We start from the raw sequence: 24,850 nt of genomic DNA, 5'->3' as shown, positions 1-24,850 counted from the left end.
ACTTCAAAAAATCATTGACAACTTCAAAAGTTAAGGCATGGGCTAGCTAGAATACAAAGCAACGATCTTAAAAACGTAAAAATCATCAAAAATCGAGCTTAAAACACTTACCAATCGAGATCTCAACTGACCGAACCCTAAAACAAACTAAATGTTTACTTCTTCCACAATATTTAGCGAAATAAAGATGAAATGAAGCTCAATTTTTGTTTTGTTTTATTAATAATAACCTTGTTAACCAAATTACTAAATTAACCTTATTATAAAACATTTAATATCATCCATTTAATGCCAATTTATGTAAAATTTCACTAGCAATGGTCTAATAACATTATAAGGACCTTTCATTTAATAAAATATAGCAATTAAGCACTTTAAACAAGTAGAATGCAACTTTTGCATTTTACGCGATTTAGTCCTTTTGTCAAATTAACCATCCAATCAATAAAATTAAAACACGGAACTTTCACATACATGCTATCATGTTGTAAACACACAAAATAATATTAAAATAATTTTTTGACCTCATATTTATGGTTCCGAAATCGCTATTCTGATTTATCTAAAATTGGGCTGTTACAAGGGGTGTTACATGATGTCGCAACATAGGAAGTAGAATAGAAGAATTCCAAGACTGCCTTCAATGTCATGACATACCCCTGAAGACACCCTGAAGTTGAGCATACTACCCTCGATGTAGCGACACATTTTGCACAAGCAAACATTAAGCATGACTACAACAGCTGACCTAGGGTTAAGGACAATGACCTCCCTAAAGTATATAAATAAGCTCATTTAGCACATGTTATAGATGCATCTTTCATATTGTATAATTTTCTCTTTAGATTTAGTCTTTAGTTATTCCCTTTTCTTAGGTTTTGGATTTCTATTCTTGTTATTTGCTTTTGTGTAGAAATCAAATTTTGGAATTACTGTCAAACTCTTTAAGGATTCAACGCTTAAAATCAATACAAATCAGGCTTCTTCTAAATTCTATTATTGAATTGTTCTTTATGTTTATTCTTTCCATCAAGTTTATATCATTTATTAGATCCAAGAGGAACTAATCCTTCTGTGGAGGATTAGCGAGTGGAGGTATGAATAATTAACTTTTTTGTAGGGATTTCTTAATGGATCAGTTTTTTAAGAAAGAAAGAATCTAAACCCTAGGCTTGACAGCCCTAAGAAGTCATCAATGTGAGAATTAACCCATATTTGGTATTGCCTATTTGTGAACACTTTAACCCTAAATCAGTTTGGACTATGAGATCGAAAGATAATTAGTTCTTGTTGACTCATTATATCAGTGGATGAATTAGAAGATCCTACTGGGGTATTGACTACTTGATTGAGAAAGAAAGCCTATAACGCTAGTTGATTAAAAATACCAAAGTAAGCTAATCACCAATGCCCAGATTTGATACATGATTATTTGATTTTTCATTTTTCATTTATTTCCATTTTTTTAGTATAGTTTATCAAACTCGTTCTTTTAATTCTTTGTACTATAATCCAATTAAAGTACTAATTGGATCTATTTATGTTTAGAGTAGAATTAATTTAGTGCTTACCTCCCTTGGGTACAATCCTCGTAGTACTTACCTACTCTGTTGAAACTATATTACATCCTAACCCGTATACTTGCGGATACCACTTTTCATATCTTTTGTGTAGGATTTCTACTCAAGGCGTTGATACGTTCGAAGGCGGTCAAGTTGTTAGCGTCTTTGCTAGGGAGGCAACGTCACTATATTAGTTTTAATTCTTGCGTATTAATAGAATAATTAGGGAATTTTTAGGTTATAGCTACAAATTCAATTCTTTCATTTTGTACTAATTTTATCTTTTTAGGTTTGGTGTATGACTCGTATTAGGGAAAACCTATAGAGCCAGTCACAGAACCAGAAGGAAAAATACGTAGAAATTGTCAATAATAATAACAAGAATAGCAGGTGCAGAATCCACCACTTTCTATAGGTAACGTACTACGTGTAACAACCCATTTTTAGTGAAACCAGAAAAGTGGTTTTGAGACTACAAATTCAAGGAGTAAATTATTATTTTAATGTCTACGGTATGTTAGTAAGGTCGTATAAATATTACGTTAAGAAAATTTGACGTTTGCATGATTAATTTCGTGAAATGGACTAAATCATAAAAGGTGTAAAGGTAGAGTTCTATAAGTTAAAGTTATCACCTAGGTATGAAAATTTAAATTAAGGGGATTTATATGGTAATTAGATCATAATTATTTTTAGTGGACAAAGATAGGCATGAAATTGTTGTTTTGTTTAGTTAATTAAAAAGGTTATTAAAGTAATTTTGGTAAATAATTGAAAATGTAAAATAATTAAAAGATTAAAAGGTTGTCATTTCTTATTTCTTCCATCCATGGCTGAAATACACCATTAAAAGGGGAAGAGAAGTTCGGCTTGTTCATCCATTGCATGTGAGTATAATTTTGTCCCATTGTTAATGATTTTTATGTTTTCGAGATCATTGTAGCTTAATCTAGCTAGCCTAGGGATTAAATTACAAAACTATTTAAGATTTAGGGTTTTCCCATGAATATACTTGTAAGGGTTTTGATGTTTGATGGAAGATTGTGAGCCCTTGTTGTTAAATAAGCAAGTTTCGTAAAGGGATTTTTGTTGAAATTTTGATTTAGGGACTTATTTATATAAGTAGTAAAATTCCATTATAAAACTATGAAATGCTTATTTGTATGGGTTGATATAGGTCCCTAGTGCATTCAGGTAACATGAAATATGGATGAAATTGCTTAAATTTCAATTTATAAGCTTAATGGCTAATTTGTAAGAAAGTTAAAATATTAGGGGAAAAGTGTAAATTTTCAAAATTATGAATTTTGGACTGAATTTAATAGTATGAGTATTAAATGGACTGAATTTTCTTATTTAGATCAAGATAAACCTTGTACGGATCTAGATTGAGGAAATGCTAAAGCCTTGGATTAGTTGTTCTCACTTTTAAGTCTTTGTAATCGAGGTAAGTTCATATGATTAATTAACATTTTAATGTTATATTGAATTATATTTTCATGTATTATTTTCCATGAAATCAAATGTGGAAGTCCAACGAGGATTCGATGATTATCGAGTCCCATTTGAACCTTAGGAATACGTAGGATAAAAATGACATGCCATTAGGGTTACCATGTTTTGGGTGCTGGTCTTGAATGTCGTACCGGTGGCTCAAGTCTTGCATTTGTTTCGGATACTCAACAGCTTGTGTGAGTAGCATCACGTAGCCTACATTCTGACCGTCAGCTTGTGTGAGTAGACCCATCTCATAGCTCAAGTGAGCGACGATGTAAAGGAAAAAGAAAGGTTACGACTATATGTTTAGCACACTTTGTGTGAGATTTGCCGCATATTTGATATTATTCTAAATGGTTCAACGGGCAAGAAAAGGAAAGGAACGATAAGTGCTCAAATGACTTATGTCATGAATCTATAAAAAGGATTGAAAAACAAATGTGAAATGAAAGTATTTCTATGTTCATGATAATGATAATTTCAAATGATATTGTTCATGTTTAATGACTTACCTTATGTTAATTCAAATGAATTATGAGTTGATGCATTAACATGTGTTGTTGATGATGCGTAGGCTTGTGTCAAGCTTAGGGTTGGCACACAAGTCAGGTAGTTACAAGTCATGCGACACGACCGTGTGTTCTTTGTAGGTTTAATGCATACATGTTAGGTATTTAAACGGCCTGGCACACGGGCGTGTGGCATGGCCGTGTGACCCAACTTCAAAAGTTACACAGGCACGGACATGGGTTGGGACACAGTCGTGTGTCCCTATTTTGATTGTTACATGGCCTAGCATACGGGCATGTGGCTTGGCCATGTGACCCAAATTTGAAGTTACACGGGCACAGACATGGGCTGGGACACGACCATGTGTCCCTATTTCGATTGTTACACGGCCTGAGACACAGGCGTATGTTTCATCCCTGTGAGTCACATTGTCTAGCCACACAGCCGTGTGACCCCTGCAGTTCAAAATTTCTAAAATTTTCTTGAACTTTCTGATTGATTCCAATTTAGTCTCGAATTATTTCTAAAGTGCCTGTATGGCCTTGAAGGCTCAATTAAGGGACGAAATACATGTATACGAATGATTTATGATATGTTTATGTTGAGGTCTAATATATATGTTGTAAAGCTTCATTTTTACAGTAATTCTCCGTAAGCTTATTCCAGCGACGAATACTAGTTAAAGGTGTTACACAACGTGAGATTCCACTATTTGACAGGGCTAACAATAACAATCTAAAAGATCCACCACCACCACAACCACCCACAGATATAAATATGACACATAACAAGAGGACTCTGAGAAAGTATGCACTACTGAATCTAGATATGGTTCAAGGGAGTATAACGAGGCCAACTAGCATAACCAATAATTTTAAGATTAAGCCAGCTATAATCTAGATGATCTAGAATAATTTTTAGTTTCGAGGAACAATGGCAGAGGATCCAAGTCAACATTTAAAACGATTCCTCTAGCTTGGTGGTACCTTCAAGTACAATAGGGTTATTAATGACACTACTCATCTTCGGTTGTTCACCTTTTCATTAACTGATAACACCTTCTCTTGGCTAGATTCCTATGCAGTAGGATCAATCACGACATGGGATGAACTCATAGGGAAATTCCTAGAATAGTTCTTCCCTATTAGCAAAATGGTCTAGCTAAGAAGAGAAATTTCAATGTTGAAGCAATTAGAAGGGGAAAGCTTTCACGAAGAATGGGAGCATTTTAAGACACTAATTTAGAAATGCCCATACCATAGATTACTTGAGTGGTTACGGCTGTAAATTTTCGATAATGAGTTGGATGTTGCGTTCAAGCTCAGGATTAGATGGAGCTGCACGAAGAGCTCTAATGAACAAAACATATGACGATGCATAAAAATTAATAGAAAGTATGGCGACGAATTCCTGCTAGTGGCCAACTGAATGATATACGTATGGCCAAAGACTATCTATGGTGAAGGATGTCTAGGAGGATGACAAATATCAACAGTCAGTAGGTAGAATCAATCGAATAAAGGCTGTGAAGAATGCACCATATGTCTATGGGGGAGACAAAATGCTCTTCCACTATATTAACAATCACATCGAGAATGTGAACTACATTAGAAATAAGGGAGGAAATCCCTATTCAAATACATATAATCCTAAATGGAGAGATCACCCGAACTTGAGATAGGGAGGAAACCAAGGAAAAGGTAATGGCTCAAACCAAGTTAAAAATTCTAACTATCAACCTCCTTATTTACAGAAACCCCAGGAAAGAGCCAACCTAAATGACCATATTGTATGTGGTCAATGTCTTGATAGAATCGATTGGGAGATGTAGTCAATGAGAACAGGCATGAAACAAGTGTAGTTTGAGTGCACTAATACAACAAGAACATTGACTAAGCTTGAAGACAAGATGAGCCTAATGAGGGATATAAAAAGAAAATTTGGCACAGGTATTCCAAGCAATACGAGAATAATCCTTGTAGAAAAGGGAATGAGCATGTTAACGAAATAGTGCTCCGAACGGGTAAGGTACTAAGTAGCCCAGAGAACCCAATCTAGAAGATGAATAAGGAAATTACTGATGATCTTTAGGAAGAACCCTTAGGAGCTGATGATTAAACAGAATCAGAGGAAGTAGTTGCACAGGCAATTGAGCTAGAAATAGAAACAATGAAAGACTCTGTGGTTACAAAAATACCATTTCCTTCAAGGCTAGAAGAGAAGCAAAAACGGGATGAAGATGAGTTTGTGAGTTTTCTAAACTTCTTCAAAATGTTAAATGTCAACTTGCCCTTAATTGAATTAATTAAGAAAGTTCTTAAGTACGCTAAGTTCTTAAAAGAAATTATGTCTAGGCGTAAAAAAATTAAGGCAGGTGAACAAGTTAATATAAGTGTTTCCTGTAGTGCTATTATTGTCGAGAAGGTTTACAATTTCCATAAAGGTAAGGAGGATTCATTTCAATAGAGTTTTATGTGACCTAGAAGGTAGCATTAATTTAATTCCTTTATCCATATATGAAAAACTTTTTTTAGGGGACCTCAAAAATACCCAAATAACACTTTGGTTGATAGATCCTCAATACATCCAAAACGATTAATGAAAGATGTGTTAGTCAAAGTGCACAACTTTATCATTTAGACGAACTTTGTAGTTCTAAACTTTGAAGAAGATCGAGAGATACCAATCATGTTAGGGAGATCTTTCCTACCCACTTCAAGGTCCACCATTGATCTGGAAAATAATGAATTAATAATGAGGATTAATGGTGAAACCAAAATTTTTAAATGTGGTCACCCACAGAGTAAGGAAGGTAGCAGGAAGTTAGGGGAGCATTGCAATAAAATATCTATTTTTAAACCTAATAATCTCGAATCAAGGTACATACTTTCTTTAATCCAGGCTGGTCGAATAAATAAGTTCTAGGAAAGAGATAAGTGGAAGAAGGTGGAATGGCACGATGGGCGATGGACTAAAATTGAACGAACAGAAGAACCGTCCTTACGTGAATTGATGATTCTGTCGGATGAATCCTAGAGTAAAACTTGAACTATTTAAATCAATATTTAACTTTTTTTTGTAAATTACTGTAAATTAGTTAACTATTTAATTTAGGTTTTAAAATTTTAATAAATATATGTTTTATAGAAATTATAGCATTTTAGAAATTGGAATTTTGGGCGAAAAGAGAGCCATTGTCGCAATACTACAACCCTGGGTCGCAACATCAAGGCTAGAATTGATGAAATTGAGAAAACCATTTTGATGTTATGATATGAACTTTGTGTGTCACGATACTGAAGTAAGTATACCCAGAAATCCAAAATTCCGGAATGTGTTGAGACATCGAACCCCAACGTCGCGACTACGGTAAACTGCCAGGTGTGTCGCAACATGGAACACCTGTGTTGCGACATTGCTACAGCTTTTTGTAGTGTTGACCTGATTCATTTGAGCAACCTGGCGTATTAACCCTCTCTTATACCTAGTTTATACCCTTCAAAGTATTGGTTTAACTTAAAAATACTCTAAACTTATATTCTAACCCGTCTTAAACATCCTAAACACCTCAAAACTCTCTCAAACCCAAAACCCTTTTTATGGAAACCTTCAAGCCACAAAATTTCTTTACTAATTGGAACAACTAGTCGAGAATAAAGCAACAAGGTAAAGGGTTCTAAACTCACTTTTTATTGTTTTATTGGATATATTGCTTGAATATCTCATTTGTAGATTTTAGTTAATATGCCTCCTAGAAAGATTAAAATATCGATTATTTAGGAACCAAAAATAGTCTCAAGTCCCTTAAAATTTTGAAAGAAAAATGTTAAGAAGTATTATCTAGAAATTAAAGGAAAAATTTTTATCCAAGAAATGAGATTTGAACCAGAAATGGTTCTTTGCAAGGAAATATAGTTGCTAGCCCGATATCATAGATGGTAACATTTTTGCATAACCTTGAAAGATAATGTTGTTATTCCTCTAGCTCAAGAGTTTTATGCTGCTCTTAGGGATGAGGAGGCACGGAGGCCACACAATGTCTGATGGAATACAGTAACGGTAAGAGGTAAGGATGTACCATTCAACCCAAAAACTATTTGTTAATTTTATGATGCTTCTTATTACAAAACTGATTACTTAGAAAATAGTGATTTAAAGAAATTTTTGTATTATTTAACACCGCTAACCTGTCTCTATCTCCAGATTAGGGTTACAGTGTATTACTAAATAATCAGAAACATTTGTACTTTAATATTACTTGAAAGAACATATGTTTTCTTCCTACTTATTAGTTAATTTGTCTCCATTTAGTTATCTTTACCATATATTTTAGCATTTTCATTTCAGTAATTTAGATTTTATAACTCAGTTGATCTTAGCTTATTTATCCTTAACTTTTTCATGTTTGGTACTGATGTCGCTACATGAGTATTTCAAGATTGTGCCCAGAATTATCGCCGCACCTAACACTTGTCTGGATAAGAGCAAAAATACGTGAGCTGTCCAGTCTGGTACAACTAACTTGTACATACAGAGGCAGCATGATTCTGATGAAAGAACACTTGGGCTATTTGAAAACAAATATATTCACGTGAAAAGAAAAAATATGAGCTTTTTTTGGATCATCTTCTTCGACCTATCCCTTGAAGCTTTCAGCTATGGCAGTTTAAGCTCCTATGGGTGAATTGACGTGAAAAGAATGTAGCTTAGCTACTGGCGAGGAGCCCTAAGTGTGACACAAAAAGGAATAGAGAGATTTAGGTTGAGTTGTCTAGGAATAGTATTCTCCACTTGTTTCTTTTATTTTTCTTTTCTAAACGCTGGTGATTACCTTCTATTTCATGTTTATACAGAAGTACACATGATTTCAAGTTAAATGTTATTTTATTCAATCTTTCTTTTACTGTTTAATCTTTGGGTTTGAATGTTTTTAGCATGGAAGTGTCATTGCAGTCACTGGCACTAGAAGGTGTAGCGACAATTCAAGCTAACAAGCATGACAACGGAAGTTGCTTGAGGATTAGAGGAATTTAATCCACTTGTTCTTAATAGTGTTCCATTTCCATCATTGGAAGGTGGGGTTAATGTGCATGTTTAAGTTTTAAATTAAATATAGAAGTTAAGTTTGGTAAGGTATTCATTGCAATTTAATGCACCGACAATTACCTATCCTTTTATACATTTCGAACACTTAGTATTCTATTGAATATTCATGTTGGGGATCCCAGTTTATCAATATTATATTTTATCTTATTGTTTTTGAGTTATTGCTTCTACAACTACTCTCACAATTTATCTCATTACTATCTATTTAATGCACTGGCATTGATAGACAAAAGACAACCATCCTCATGGGATCAATATCTGACAGACTCATATTTGTCTACTATACTTGCATCGACAGTGTACGCTTGCACATTATTACTGTGACATTAAACAGCCGATCAAGTTTTGGCACTGTTGTCCGGGATGGCATTTGCTTGATGTTTGCTTTTGTTTGTTTTTGTTTCATAATCTTTAGTTGTTACTAATTTGTTTTCCTTTTGTTGCTATTGTCACATTTTATTTTAGGAGTTGTATGACCCGAAGCAATTCGAAGTTTATTGCCGATTTTGATTCAGAAATTGAAAGAACTGCCTGGAGGAGACTTTGAGAACAAACAAATATGGCTTTACCAAGAAACTATGATGTTATACCCCCGATGCTGCAACAAAATGCTAATGTCCCACTGTTGCCACAAGATGCTCAAATAAAAAATAGGACTATACGAGATTTTGTACTACTTGTCTTGGATGACTTACAACTTGGAGTTGTTAGGCCAGCAATCCAGGTTGGAAATTTTGAACTCAAGCCAATAATGTTTTAAATCATTTTTATTGATTTGTTCTTCCTTCAGTCAACAAGGCGTTTCTAATGACGCTTTGAAGATGCAATTATTCCCTTATTCCCTGCAAGGAAGAACTGATACTTGGTTCCTTGGTCTACCTGCGGGATCAATTACTTCTTTGAATGTACTAGCAACAGAGTTTGTTTTGTGATTTAACTTGCTGACAATGAATGCTTGTTTCCGAAATGATATTATAGCTCATCATCAAATGGATGATGAGACTCTTTACACGACATGGAACATTATAAATCTTTGCTTTGATGTTATCCCATGCACGACATTCAACAAGAAACACAAATTGAGATTTTCTATAATGGGTTGAATTCACATACGAGGAATCTTGTCGACACATCAGCCAATGGTTCTCTGCTAAATTGTACTTGTAATGACATATTGGAATTCTTAAGAGAATTGCTCAGAATGATTATCAATATCCGATCTCTAGATAAATGCTACTCCCAGAGTTATTGAATTGGGCACAATATCTTCACTTAGTGCTCAACTTTCTTTTGTTGCAAATATGATAAAAAAATATGTAAGGGACTAGTGGCGTTGCACCTATATAAGTTGCTCAACAATTTGATGTTCCTAACTTTTTTGTAATATTTGCAGTGACAACCACAGCTATGAAGTTTGTCCACAACATGCACAGAATACCTTTTATGTCAGTAACATCCGCAACAATTCTTGTGGCACCTCTTATACTAGTTCTGCACACAATCAACAATCTTGGGGAACTCAGAATAATGGACAAAATGCTATAACAATCCAATATGGGAATATATCTACTCAAGGCAATTATAATTCAGGACAAGGGAATTACAATCAACAACAGCAGAACTACAATCAATACACTCATATGCATCCATAACAAAGCCAGATGCAACCACACCAGAATTAGACACATCCACAACACTCCTTAATTCTGAATTAGCATGTTCTAAAACATCGACGACAATAGTACACGCAAGCTTCTCCTTCTGACCCATTAGTTTCTCTTAAGGATTTGATACGGGAGCATATGACTCGCATATAAGCTACTGTGTAAGGGAATTCATCTTCCATTAGGGTGTTAGAGGCACAATTAGAACAACTTGCTTCAAATCTGAATACTCTACCACCAGGCACACAACCTAGTGACACGAAAAAGGCCACCTCGAGGGGGAAAGAACACTACGAGGGTATCACGCTTAGGAGTGGTAAAATGACTGGCGAGTTGACTACAAACTCTACTGTAGCACCTCAAGATATTGGTGAAGTGATCCATAGTAGGAAAGCTAAATCTGAAGAGCTTGTCAATGTACCAAACAAAAAAGTTCCACAAATGGTCACTCATATGCCTAATGTCAGTGCAATCAGATGTATCTCCACATTTACCTTTTCCACAAAGATTCAGGGAGAATGAGTAGGATAAGTAGTACCAATAGCTCCTGAACACAATGAAGCAACTTCATGTTAATATTCCTTTAGTAGTCACTCTTGTGCAAATTCTGAATTATGAGAAATTTATGAAGGAGCTCTTGTAACACCCCGTACCCGAGGCCGTTTCCGGAGTCGAACACGAGGTGCAAACAAACTTAATTCATTTATTTGCACAGTCTATTTTAAAATTTCCAGACAAGCTGGCTAACTGCGTCACTGTCACCTTAAAAATCATATCTCGAGTTTCAAAACTCGAAAACCAGTTCTGTAAATTTTTCCTGAAAGTAGACTCATATTTCCGTCTACAAATTGTTTTCTAGAATTTTTGGTTGAGCCAATTAGTACAGTTTATTAGTTAAATTCTCCCCGGTTTCAGGGTTCGACTACTCTGACCTTCATGCATTACAACTTAGATATCTCCCTGTACAGGGATTCAATAGTTATGACGTTTCTTTGTAAAGAAACTAGACTCGAAAAGGAATCTATACATATATGGTATGAATTCTAATTATCTCTGGTTAATTTATAATGAATTTCCAAAGTCAGAACAGGGGATCCAGAAATCGCTCTGGCCTGTTTCACAAAAACTTAAATATCTCATAAAATACGGCTCATATGATCATTTCGTTACTTTCATATGAAAATAGATTCATCAAGGTTCGATTACATAATTTATTAACTATTTAATTCCATTTATACTATTTTTAATGATTTTTCAAATCCACATCACTGCGGCTGTCAGCATCTATTTTTAAGGTAAACTTTACCTATTTCATGGTTTTCCATGAATCAACTAGAATTTGTCATACATAGCACCTAAATGATCATGATTAACCATTCCAATGACTAATCGTTACCAAACATTTCCATACCTCTCAATGAACAACATACAAAACGATTATAATGCTATGATCAAAGTATATATAAGCCATTTTCGCATGGCTATCCAAATTTATACAATACCAAAAGGTACATGACCAACAACAAAAGGGCAGTCCTATACATGCCATTTTCAGAGTTCAACTAAAAGAGTACCAAAAGGGCTTCGATAGTGTGGATGACTTCGACTTTGACACTCCCGAGTCCGATAGCTGACGAACCAAAATCTATAAAACAGAGAATCAAAGAAACGGAATAAGCATTTAATGCTTAGTAAGTTTTGAGTAATGAAATCATGCACAACTGAAGTACAGCATTTATATGACTAAACGAATAATTTCATATACACATATTCTCACAACCATACCTACTTCACATTTCCAACCCTTATATTCATACGTAAGAAATCAACTTGACTAAAGGCCGGAAGCTTGTTAATCGATTGAGCGAATACTGTTTAAAAGGAATCAATTATTCCAATGCATATACAAAACATACCTCATCGTTGGGGTTTTACGAGCGTATTAATTGAAATTATTACAGCAAGATCGCTCATCCCCAAACCAAGTACCTTCGAGATTTAGCCGGATATAGCTACTCGCTCAAATGCCGTCGGGACTTAGCCCGGTTATAGTAACTCGCACAAATGCCTTCGGGACTTAGCCCGGATATAGTAACTCGCACAAATGCCTTCGGGACTTAGCTCGGATATAATCGCTTGCATAAATACCTTCGGAACACAGCCCGGATATAGCAACTCGCACAAATGCCTTCGGATCTTAGCCCGGTTATCATCCGAATAATCATGCACATATGTCCACAAATCATAACACATTTTTATTTCGTTTTCATTACTAGAACTCAGACACAAGGCACTTATCTACCATTTACCATTTTCGGCTCAATAGCCACATACAAAGAGCATGGTTTTGATTCACTATATAACATGATCTACTCGAATCATAATCTAAGTTCCATTACTCGAAAACTTACCTCGGATGTTGTCGATCGATTTCAACGGCTATTCGATCACCTTTTCCTTTCCTTTATCGGATTTAGTTCCCCTTTGTTCTTGAGCTTAACTTAACAAATAAATTGATTGAATCATTTTGAACATCAAAGAGACACTTAAGGTACTTAGCCCATGTATATTAGGCATTAGAGTCATATATGTATGAAATCATGAATCAAATTCAACATATTAGCCAATATTTCCCCTTTAGCCGATTTTCTAAGTCAAGATAAAGCCATCAATATGCTTACCTATAGCCGAACGTACACATCAACCTATGTATTCATTCATGTGGCCGAATATGCATGTCTATGTTGAGGCCGATTGCATACTTAATACATTCTACAAATATGGTCACTTGTATTGACTAAATACCATTTTGTTTCAAGTTCAAAACTCGGCTAATACACATATATACACTAGTAATCAAATACTAACATTTGCACTTCACCTTAATAGCTAGCTTAGCAAACCTTAATTTAACATATAATTGTTCATAACACAATTAAAGCATCCTCTCCATTCCATCAATTCAAAACACATACATTACTCAATAATGTTCAAAATCATATTCGGCCTTAGTACATAACTTGCTAGCCGATTTTTCTCCATCTAGCAACTAATGCACATATGTGCTCATTTGTTAGACTCTACTTCATCTAACTACTAACCCCTTTTTTTTCATCCAAATAACATGAACAACAACCATATTTCTCTTCTACTTCCTACCATGGCCGAATGCTCAAGACACCATACCATGATTTTCATAATTTTGACATGGGTTACTAAAATAACTTGATACCTCATCAACACCAGGCATGAATGACAACATCCATAGCCGAGTATCATCTCCATCAAATAGCAAAAAGAATTTAAACCATGGGCTAGGTAGAATTCAAACTAACATCTAAAAATATGCATGAATTTCATGGAATAACATCAAACATACCTTAACCTAGTTACAAGCATGGCCGAACCTCTTCAACCTTTCTTCCTTTCTTTCCTTTGATTTTTCGGTCAAGAAGAACAAAATGAGAACTTTTTCTTTTTTTTTGTTCATCACCCCCCCAATTTTCATTATTTTATTACTAACCCTTTTTATTTTATTACCCATGCTCCTTATTTTATTATTCCTAACATAAAACACTAACATAAAATGTTTATAATACCTTTTAACCCATAGCATGGCCGGCCACCATCCTAAGTTTTGGGTAATTTGACATGCAAGGACAAGCATTTTCTAGCATGCATCAATAGGCCACTTTAACATTTGCCTAGCACATTTCTAAATTTTCTCACACAAGTCCTATTTATCAAAATTCACTTACAATTAACAAAATTCAAACATGAAATTTTCACACATGCCTATCTACATATAATAAGCATCAAATATAACGGTTAATTATTTTTATGACTCGGTTTTGTGGTCCCGAAACCACTTTCTGACTTGGGTCAATTTAGGGCTGTCACAACTCTCCCCCACTTAAGAAATTTTCGTCCCCGAAAATCTTACCGGTAAATAGGTTTGGGTATCGTTCTTTCATAGAGTTCTCGGTTTCCCAAGTAGCTTCTTCGATTCCGTGTTTGAGCCATAACACCTTTACTAACGGAACCCTTTTGTTTCGCAACTCTTTCACTTCACAAGATAGGATACGAATCAGTTCTTCTTCATAACTCAAGTCAGATTGAATTTCAACCTCTGATGGACTAATTATGTGCGAAGGATCAGATCTGTAACGTCGAAGCATCGAAACATGAAAAACGTTGTGAATCCTTTCAAGTTCAGGGGGTAAAAGCAACCTATATGCAACTGGACCAACTCGTTCGGAGATTTCATACGGCCCAATGAATCTCGGACTCAGTTTGCCCTTACGGCCAAATCTGAGTATCTTTTTCCAAGGTGAAACCTTAAGAAACACTTTGTCTCCCACCTGATACTCAATATCTCTTCGTTTTAAATCCGCGTACGACTTCTGACGATCGGAGGCTACCTTCAGGCTTTCACGAATTATTTTTACTTTCCGCTCAGCATCTTTAATCAAATCAACTCCGAAAATTTTACTTTCACCGAGCTCGGTCCAAAACAATGGTGTACGACATTTACGACCGTACAAAGCCTCGTAAGGTGCCATCTTAATACTTGATTGAAAACTATTGTTGTAAGCAAATTCAATCAAAGGTAAATACCGTTCCCATGAACCACTAAACTCAAGGATGCAACATCTCAACATATCCTCAAGTATCTGAATTATCCGCTCGGATTGACCATCGGTTTGGGGATGAAAAGCGGTGCTAAAATGCAACTTAGTACCCAAAGCTTCTTGCAATTTCTTCCAGAATCGCGAGGTGAATCTCGGATCTCTATCCGATACAATAGAAATGGGTACCCCGTGTAATCTCACAATCTGAGAAACATACAATTCAGCTAGTTTATCCAAAGAATAATCCGTACGTACGGGAATAAAATGAGCCGACTTAGTCAGTCTATCAACAACAACCCAAATCGCATCTTTCTTACTCGCCGACAATGGTAACCCAGATACAAAATCCATTGTGATTCGTTCCCATTTCCATTCAGGTATCATGATCGGCTGAAGTAAACCTGTAGGCACTTGATGTTCCGCTTTCACTTGTTGGCATATTAAACACTTCGAAACAAAATCGAAAATGTCTCGTTTCATACCATGCCACCAAAACTGACGTCTCAGATCGTTGTACATTTTCGTACTCCCCAGGTGAATTGACATTCGGCTACAATGAGCTTTATTCAGAATCATCGAAATAAGTTCTGAATTTCTTGGAACACACAAACGACTTCTGAACCTCAAACAATCGTCATCATCAATTTGAAACTCTGATTCCATATTCGAAACACATTCAGCCCGTTTTGCAGCTAATTCATCATCGACTTTCTGAGCTTCACGAATTTGATGAATCAACAATGGTCTAGCCTTTAATTCTGCTACTAATACATTGTCGGATAGAACAGACAAGTGTACATTCATTGTTCGTAAAGCAAACAGTGATTTACGACTCAAAGCATCCGCAACCACATTAGGCTTTCCTGGGTGATAGTCAATGACAAGCTCATAATCTTTTAACAACTCGAGCCAACGCCTTTGTCGCAGATTCAAGTCTCTTTAAGTCATCAAATATTTGAGACTTTTGTGATCCGAATATACATGGCACTTCTCACCAAATAAGTAATGTCGCCATAATTTCAAGGCGAATACGATGGCAGCTAGTTCGAGATCATGGGTCAGATAATTTTTCTCATGTGGCTTCAATTGTCTCGACGCATAGGCCACAACTCGACCCTCTTGCATCAATACACAACCCAACCCAAGTAGGGATGCATCACTATAAATGACAAACTCTTTGCCTGATTCGGGCTGCACTAGCACTGGAGCTTCAGTCAAGTAAGTTTTTAGTTGATCGAAACTTTTCTGACATTCTTCTGACCATTCGAACTTAACATCTTTCTGAAGTAGCTTCGTCATTGGTGTGGCTATCATCGAGAAACCCTTTTCAAACCGTCTGTAGTAACCGGCTAGTCCCAAAAAGCTCCGAACCTCAGTAATATTTCTCGGAGGCTTCCAGTTAAGTATGGCTAAAATTTTGCTCGGGTCAACTCGAATGCCCGATGCAGATAGCACATGACCCAAGAAGCTAACCTCTCTTAACCAGAACTCGCACTTACTGAACTTAGCATATAACTGTTTATCCCGTAAAATCTGCAACACTAAGCTCAGGTGCTCAGCGTGTTCAGTCTCATCTCTTGGATAGACTAAGATGTCATCAATAAACACAACTACAAACCGGTCCAAATACTGTCTGAAGATCCAATTCATCAAATCCATAAATACCGCAGGGGCATTAGTGAGCCCAAACGGCATCACTAAGAACTCGTAGTGACCATATCTCGTTCTGAAAGCTGTTTTGGGTATATCCGAATCTCGAATTCGCAACTGATAATAACCCGATCTCAAATCTATCTTTGAAAACACTGAGGCTCCCTTTAGTTGATCAAACAAATCGTCAATGCGCGGTATCGGATATTTATTCTTTATTGTCACCTTATTCATCTGACGATAGTCGATGCACAACCTCATGGTTCCGTCCTTCTTTTTCACAAACAATACTGGTGCACCCCAAGGTGAGAAACTTGGTCGAGCGAAACCTCTATCCATCAACTCTTGCAACTGAGCTTTCAATTCCTTTAATTCCATTAGTGCCATACGATACGAAGCTATCAAAATCGGTGTAGTCCCAGGTACAAGCTCGATGCCAAACTCTACCTCTCGAACAGGTGGTAAACCCGGTAATTCTTCGGGAAAAACATCCAGATATTCACAAACCACCGGCACAGATTCAGGCTTCTTTTCTAACTCTTTGTCATCAAGTACATATGCAAGGTATGCTTCACACCCCTTTCTTACATATTTCTGAGCCAACATCGATGATATTACAGCTGGCAACCTATTCAAGTCAGTAGACTCAACTCGGATTATCTCGTTATTTACACACCTCAAATCGATGGTTTTTCTTTTGCAGTTTACAATTGCATCATGTACGGTCAACCAATCCATACCGAGGATAACATCAAATTCATCAAACGGTAAAAGCATCAAATCGACCGAAAAACAGGAACCTCGGATTACTAGGGGACATTTCTTACACACTTTGTCGACAAGCACGTAACGACCCAAGGGATTTGACACCCGAATTACGAACTCAGTAGACTCAATAGGTAAAGTCTTACTGGATGCTAAGGTTTCACATATATAAGAATGAGTAGAACCAGGGTCAATCAAAGCAATCACATTAGTATCAAAGAGAGTAAAAGTACCGGTAATAACATCTGGCGAGGAAGCATCCTCGCGTGCGCGTATAGCATAAGCTCTAGCAGGAGCACGAGCCTCAGATCTGGTTGTAGCGTCTCTAAATCCTCTCTGACCACCACTAGGATTTCTCGTGTTTCTAGATGGTCTACCTCGAGCAGTGGTAGCACCCGGTTTCCCACTCTGATTTACATTCTGTTCAGACAATCTCGAGAAATCTTTAATAAAGTGGTCAACTAATCCGCACTTGTAACAGGAGCGGTCATGGAATCTACAACTCCCCGAATGCCATTTACCACAATACTGGCACTCTGTTCTATCTCGACAATTATTTCCAACACTGGCGACCGAAGTGACTCGTGTACTCACAGGGGGTCGATCACGATCTCGTCTAGAAAAACTCGAAGTGTCTCTAGACTGGCCTAAGTCATCTCTAAAGTTCTTCGATGATTGTTGAAAGGGCTTTCCCGAAGATCTCTTACGAAACTCCTTTGCTCCCATATCAGCTTTTCTTTTCTCCTTACTAAGCTCTTCGGCTTTGCAAGCTTGTTCGACAAGTACCACAAATTCTCGGATTTCTAAAATGCCAACATACAGCTTTATATCATCGTTCAGTCCATCTTCGAAACGTTTACACATCACAGCTTCTGAAGAAATGCATTCTCGCGCGTACCGGCTAAGCCTTACAAACTTTCATTCATAGTCGGTAACCGACATGGATCTCTGTTTAAGTTCAATAAATTCTTTCCGTTTTTGATCAATGAATCTCTGACTGATATACTTTTTTCGAAACATGGTTTGGAAAACTCCCAAGTTACTTGCTCTCTGGGCACAACAGAAATCAACGTATTCCACCAATAGTAGGCAGAATCACGTAGCAAGGAGATAGTACACTTTAGGCATTCATCGGGTGTACAAGATAGTTCATCAAGTACCCGAATAGTGTTGTCCAACCAAAATTCAGCTTGCTCGGCATCATCGCTGTCCGTAGCTTTTCAGATTCTGTCAACTGGGGGCTTATTTGACCTTATTTGGTCAGTTACCAGAGGTATTGTAGGTGCGGGGGTTGTATTAGTCGGGAATGGAGGTTGTGGAACAGCCGTATTAGTTCGAATGTATTGGTTGAACCAATCATTCATCACGCTATAAAAAGCTTGTCTAGCTTCATCATTCTGATTACTAGCAATAGGTTGAGAGTCCGCCGGCGCTGTCCCTTGCGCAGGAGCAGGCGCTACACTCTCAAGATCATCAGCTACCGCTCGGTTGGGATCGGGATCCATTTCTATAAGTAAACACATTTTTAACTGTCAGAAATCACCACACTATCAAATAAACGCATAATGGCATGTATAGCTAGACCCAAACGTATTATGGTAGTCCTAGAATCGACTAAACCGTAGCTATGATACCAATAAAATTGTAACACCCTGTACCCGAGACCATTGCCGGAGTCGAACACGAGGTGCAAACAGACTTAATTCATTTATTTGCACAGTCCATTTTAAAATTTCCAGACAAGTTGGCTAACTGCGTCACTGTCACCTTAAAAATCATATATCGAGTTCCAAAACTTGAAAACAAGTTCTGTAAATTTTTCCTGAAACTAGACTCATATGTACATCTACAAATATTTTTCTAGAATTTTTGGTCAAGCCAATTATTACAATTTATTAGTTAAAGTCTCCCCTGTTTTAGGGTTCGACTACTCTGACCTTCATGCATTACGACTTAGATATCTCGCTGTACAGGGCTTCAATACTTATTCTTTTTGTTTCTAAAGAAACTAGACTCGAAAAGAAATCTATAAATATAGGTTATGACTTCTAATTATCTCTGGTTAATTTATAATGAATTTCCAAAGTCAGAACAGGGGATCCAGAATTTGCTCTGACTCTATTTCACGAAACTTAAATATCTCATAAAATACGGCTCATATGATCGTTTTGTTACTTTCATATGAAAGTAGATTCATCAAGGTTCGATCACATAATTTATTCACTATGTAATTCCATTATTACTATTTTTAGTGATTTTTCAAATCCACATCACTGCGGCTGTCAGCATCTATTTTTAAGGTAAACTTTACCTATTTCATGGTTTTCCATGAATCAACTAGAATTTGTCATACATAGCACCTAAATGATCATGATTAACCATTCCAATGGCTAATCATTACCAAACATTTCCATACCTCTCAATGAACAACATACAAAATGATTATAATGCTATGCTCAAAGTATATATAAGCCATTTTCGCATGGCTATCCAAATTTATACAAAACCAAAAGGTACATGACCAACAACAAAAGGGCAGTCCTATACATGCCATTTTCAGAGTTCAACTAAAAGAGTACCAAAAGGGCTTTGATAGTGTGGATGACTTCGACTTTGACACTCCCGAGTCCGATAGCTGACGAACGAAAATCTATAAAACATAGAATCAAAGAAACGGAATAAGCATTTAATGCTTAGTAAGTTTTGAGTAATGAAATCATGCACAACTGAAGTACAGCATTTATATGACTAAACGAATAATTTCATATACACATATTCTCACAACCATACTTACTTCACATTTCCAACCCTTATATTCATACATAAGAAATCAACTTGACTAAAGGCCGGAAGCTTGTTAATCGATTGAGTGAATACTGTTTAAAAGGAATCAATTATTCCAATGCATATACAAAACATACCTCATTGTTGGGGTTTTACGAGCGTATTAATTGAAATTATTACAGCAAGATCGCTCATCCCCAAACCAAGTACCTTCGGGATTTAGCCGGATATAGCTACTCGCTCAAATGCCTTCGTGACTTAGCCCGGTTATAGTAACTCGCACAAATGCCTTTGGGACTTAGCCCGGATATAGTAACTCGCACAAATGCCTTCGAGACTTAGCCCGGATATAGTAATTCGCACAAATGCCTTTGGGACTTAGCCCGGATATAATTGCTAGCTTAAATACCTTCGGGACACAGCCCGGATATAGCAACTCGCACAAATGCCTTCGGATCTTAGTCTGGTTATCATCCGAATAATCATGCACATATGTCCACAAATCATAACACATTTTTATTTCGTTTTCATTACTAGAACTCAGACACAAGGCACTTATCTACCATTTACCATTTTCGGCTCAATAGCCACATACAAAGAGCATGGTTTTGATTCACTATATAACATGATCTACTCGAATCATAATCTAAGTTCCATTACTCGAAAACTTACCTCGGATGTTGTCGATCGATTTCAACGGCTATTCGATCACCTTTTCCTTTCCTTTATCGGATTTAGTTCCCCTTTGTTCTTGAGCTTAATTTAACAAATAAATTGATTTAATCATTTTGAACATCAAAGAGAAACTCAAGGTACTTAGCCCATGTATATTTGGCATTAAAGTCATATATGTATGAAATCATGAATCAAATTCAACATATTAGCCAATATTTCCCCTTTAGCCGATTTTCTAAGTCAAGATAAAGCCATCAATATGCTTACCTATAGCCGAACGTACACATCAACCTATGTATTCATTCATGTGGCCGAATATGCATGTCTATGTTGAGGCCGATTGTATACTTAATACATTCTACAAATATGGTCACTTGTATTGACTAAATACCATTTTGTTTCAAGTTCAAAACTCGGCTAATACACATATATACACTAGTAATCAAATACTAACATTTGCACTTCACCTTAATAGCTAGCTTAGCAAACCTTAATTTAACATATAATTATTCATAACACAATTAAAGCATCCTCTCCATTCCATCAATTCAAAACACATACATTACTCAATAATGTTCAAAATCATATTCGGCCTTAGTACATAACTTGCTAGCCAATTTTTCTCCATCTAGCAACTAATGCACATATGTGCTCATTTGTTAGACTCTACTTCATCGAACTACTAACCCCTTTTTTTTCATCCAAATAACATGAACAACAACCATATTTCTCTTCTACTTCCTACCATGGCCAAATGCTCAAGACACCATACCATGATTTTCATAATTTTGACATGGGTTACTAAAATAACTTGATACCTCATCAACACAACATCAACACCAGGCAAGAATGACAACATCCATGGCCGAGTATCATCTCCATCAAATAACAAAAAGAATTTAAACCATGGGCTAGGTAGAATTCAAACTAACATCTAAAAATATGCATGAATTTCATGGGATAACATCAAACATACCTTAACCTAGTTACAAGCATGGCCGAACCTCTTCAACCTTTCTTCCTTTCTTTCCTTTGATTTTTCGGTCAAGGAGAACAAAATGAGAACTTTTTCTTTTTTTTTTCATCACCTCCCTCCCAATTTTCATTATTTTATTACTAACCCCTTTTATTTTATTACCCATGCTCCTTATTTTATTATTCCTAACATAAAACACTAACATAAAATGTTTATAATACCTTTTAACCCATAGCATGGCCGACCACCATCCTAAGTTTTGGGTAATTTGACATGCAAGGACAAGGATTTTCTAGCATGCATCAATAAGGCACATTAACATTTGCCTAGCACATTTCTAAATTTTCTCACACAAGTCCTATTTAGCAAAATTCACTTACAATTAACAAAATTCAAACATGAAATTTTCACACATGCCTATCTACATATAATAAGCATCAAATATAACGGTTAATTATTTTTATGACTCAGTTTTGTGGTCCCAAAACCACTTTCTGACTAGGGTCAATTTAGGGCTGTCACAGCTCTTGCCCAAGAAGAAGGAGTACAGTGATCTGGAAACTATTGCACTCACAGAAGGCTTAGTGCTGTTTTGACAAATAAGTTACCCCCAAAATGAAAGATCCTGAGAGCTTTACTATCTCATGTTCAATTGGAAACCATTATTTGGGCAAGGCTTTATGCGACTTGGGAGCTAGCATCAACCTAATGCCACTATCTACTTTTAGAAAGTTGGGAATTGGTCACATGAAACCTACTGTAATGACATTACAACTAACTGATCGATCCTTGGCTCAACCTGAAGGGCAAATCAAAGATACCTTAGTTCGTGTGGATAAATTCATTTTTTCGGCTGATTTTATCATACTTGACTGCAAAGGAGGCAAGAAGGTTTCCATAATCTTGAGTCGACCATTTTTAGCCACTGGACAAACTCTTATTGATGTTTATAAAGGTGAACTAACCATGCAACTTACTGATGAGCATGTTACCTTCAGTGTTTTCGAATCTATTCAATGCAATGACAAAGAAGAATGCCATACTGCTGATGTGCTAGATGATCTAATTGTGGAAAACTTCAATGACCAAAGCACAATACTATCTGAGGAGTTTGTAGTGACATCTAAAGATGGATTCTTAGATAATTGTGATAGTAGAGTTGAAGCTAATTATATTGAATTCAAACATGGATGGCATATTGAATCCTTAGACTTAGCCAATAGAATAGCTCCAATTTCCAAGCCATCTATCGATAAAGCTCTTACTCTAGAATTAAAACCATTACCTACTTATCTTAAATACATCTTTCTTAGTGATAACAAGAGTCTCCTCATTATTGTCCTCACAACGTTGGATGTAACTCAAGAAGAGAAATTGGTCCATATTCTTAAGCAACATAAACGAGCTATTACTTGGTGTATTGTCGATATTCGAGGCATTATTCCATCTTTTTGTATGCATGAGATCAAGTTGGAAGATGAAGGCAAGCAATCGATTGAACAACAAATAAGATTAAACGAGAAGATGAAGGAAGTTGTAAAGAAAGAAATTATAAAATGACTTGATGCTAGAATAATTTACCTTATTTCTTATAGTAATTGGGTAAGTCCAGTGCAATGCGTTCCTAAAAAGAGTGACATCATTTTGCTCATTAATGGCAAAGATGAATTAATTCCTACACGCATTCTTACGAGATGGTGAGTCTGTATGGATTATCACAGGCTTAATGCTACCACAAGGAAGGACCACTTCTAACTTCCTTTCGTTGACCAAATGTTGGATAGGCTTGCTGGAAGAGATATTACTACTTCTTAGACGGCTATTCTGGGTACAATCAAATTGTTATTGCACCAGAGGATTAAGAGAAAACAACTTTCACTTGTCCTTTTGGTACTTTTATTTTTTGCTGTATGCCTTTCGGCTTTTACAACACACTAACCACATTTCAAAGGTGCATGTTGGCAATATTCTTAGATATGATTGAAGATTCTTTAGGGGTTTTTATGCATAATTTCTTAATATATGGGAATGATTTTGATCATTGCACTAACAATTTGGATAAAGTATTACAGCGATGTGAAGACACACATCTTGTTCTAAATTGGAAAAAGTGTCATTTCATGGCAATTGAAGGCATTGTGTTAGGCCATCGCATCTCTATTCAAGGCATTGAAGACTGAAAAATGTGAAAGGTATTCATAATTTTCTTGGGCATACGGGGTTTTACCGAAGATCTATTAGAGATTTCTTGAAAATTGCAAAGCCCTTATGCTCATTGTTGGAATAGAATAAAAAATTCTTCTTTGTATTCAATTAAAGACACAGCTAATAAATGCACCCATTGTCGTTGCAGCAGATTGGTGTCAAACTTTTGAAATTATGTGCAATGCAAGTGACTTTGTTGTGGGTGTTGTATTAGGAAAACGCAAAGGAAAAATATTTCACGCCATCTATTATGCTAGCAAAACTCTTATAGAGGCTCAAATCAATTATACCATTACAAAGAAAGAATTGTTGGCTATCGTCTTTACTTTTGAAAAGTTTTGTTCTTATATTGTCGGTACAAAAGTTACTTCATTTACTGATCACTCGGCATTGAGATATCTTTTTGTGAAGAAGGATGCTAAACTAAGACTAATATTCTGGATCTTACTGTTGCAAGAATTCGACATCAAGATAAAAGACAGTAAGGATTCAGAGAATCAAGTTGCATACCATCTGTCCCTATTGGAAGTCGATAGCGAAGTACTTCAAATTGTCAATGCATTCCCAGATGAGAAGTTATTTGCTATAGATGCAACCTCTTTGTATGTGGATTTGGTTAATTATCTAGTGTGTGGAAAACACCCGTTGGGTGTCACAGACCATAAAAAAGAAAGATTTCTTCGTGAAGTAGCGAAGTATCATTGAAACAAGTCATATTTATTCAAGGTATGCAATGACAGTATCATTCGGTGTTGTGTTCTGGAAGAGGAGATGCTTTCAATCCTAAAGTATTGTTATGATGCTCCTTATGGAAGTCATTTCGGT

General features: G+C 36.2%; 1 non-coding gene across 1 annotated transcript; it reads right to left on the bottom strand.

Annotated features, from left to right (window-relative positions):
- Window positions 1-4,728: 4,728 nt before the first annotated feature.
- Window positions 4,729-4,834, bottom strand: LOC121207470 (small nucleolar RNA R71). The gene has a single exon (XR_005902560.1). It is a non-coding gene; the product is annotated as a small nucleolar RNA R71 (small nucleolar RNA).
- Window positions 4,835-24,850: the final 20,016 nt, after the last annotated feature.

Source organism: Gossypium hirsutum, chromosome A09 (assembly GCF_007990345.1).
Source record: "Gossypium hirsutum isolate 1008001.06 chromosome A09, Gossypium_hirsutum_v2.1, whole genome shotgun sequence".
In the NCBI taxonomy this organism is placed as follows: domain Eukaryota; kingdom Viridiplantae; phylum Streptophyta; class Magnoliopsida; order Malvales; family Malvaceae; genus Gossypium; species Gossypium hirsutum.
This window is presented reverse-complemented; position numbering and strand designations above follow the sequence as displayed.